Raw genomic sequence first — 1351 nt, forward strand, 5'->3', positions numbered from 1 at the left:
AGGGGAAGTTTTTTTTTTTTTTTCTAAATCAAAACAACCACAATTATCAGTTTGTGTTTTGGATTTCAGTTTGAAAAATGGAGTTTCAAACGAAGCAATCCGACTTTCGTTAAACACGGGTTATAAAGAGATTTGTTATATGAACGCAAGAAATTGACTATTCAATCGACGATTTGGGCAATTTATTGTCGATGTTGTTTATACACATGAAAGGATGGTGATGGTAAAACAATAATATCTCTGGCAGAGATTTCTAAGACCATGTGCCCCCTGAAAATCTTTTGCTTATGCAGTGAGGTAGGTTGAATTCTAGGGTGTCACACACATCAAGACTATTGCAAACTTGCATGCAATCACCATTTTAGAGTAGATAACGTCACCAGATTAAGTTGAGAAATAATTGTAGCTTCGGAAATATAATCATTTATTATTTAAATTATTTTTTTAAAAAAATTTAATTAAATTATTTATCTAAACTGGACGTTAGGCGTTATTATATAAAAATATAAAGAATAAGTGATTACATTTTTTTTTAACAAACATACATCATTAAATATGTTAAATATATGTCTAGATATAGAGCCTCTTGTTCAAGGAAAAACGGTGATGACTATCCAATCTTCAAATTTTTCATATAATCATATGAAAATTTCAACTTGGTCTGATCTGCTAAATTTTTAATTTTCTTCTATCTTCTTTATCAAATTGACTTTATACTTAATCTTTTTTAGAATTTAATTTTCATACTATTAGTATAATTTTTTTTACACAAAGAACCAATTATATATTAATGGGTAAAGAATATTTTTTGTTTTTGAAATTTGACAAAAATTTAAAAAAACTCTTAAGTTGTATTTTATTTCAATTTTGTCCCATAAGTTTTCGATTTACGTCAAATATATTTCTGACTGCTAATTTTTTAAAAAATTTAAGACTAATTCAACAACAATTTCATAAGAACAACCCTCAATACAAGCAAATCAAGCATAATTTTTATGCATTATTGTTAGATTAGTCTTAAATTTTTTGAAAATTTAGCTGTCAAGAATATATTTAATACAAATCGAAAAATTTTGAGACAAAATTAAAACAAAATAAAATTTAAAAATATTTTTAAAATTTTTGTCAAATTTTAAAGACAAAAAATATATTTTACTCGATAAAAAATTAACAAAAGGATAAAGTGTTTAACATTCATATTTTTTCAAGAACCTGTAAATTTTATAATTCTTCAAGACAGACTTGATAATTTTTCCCTCCTCAAGAACTAATAAGTCTTCCATAAAATCTTTTCGAGAATTTATTTAGTATTTATTTTTAATCTAAAGACGTAGAAATTCATGGCAAACAT

This window comes from Arachis ipaensis, chromosome B08 (genome assembly GCF_000816755.2).
Source record: "Arachis ipaensis cultivar K30076 chromosome B08, Araip1.1, whole genome shotgun sequence".
Taxonomy (NCBI): domain Eukaryota; kingdom Viridiplantae; phylum Streptophyta; class Magnoliopsida; order Fabales; family Fabaceae; genus Arachis; species Arachis ipaensis.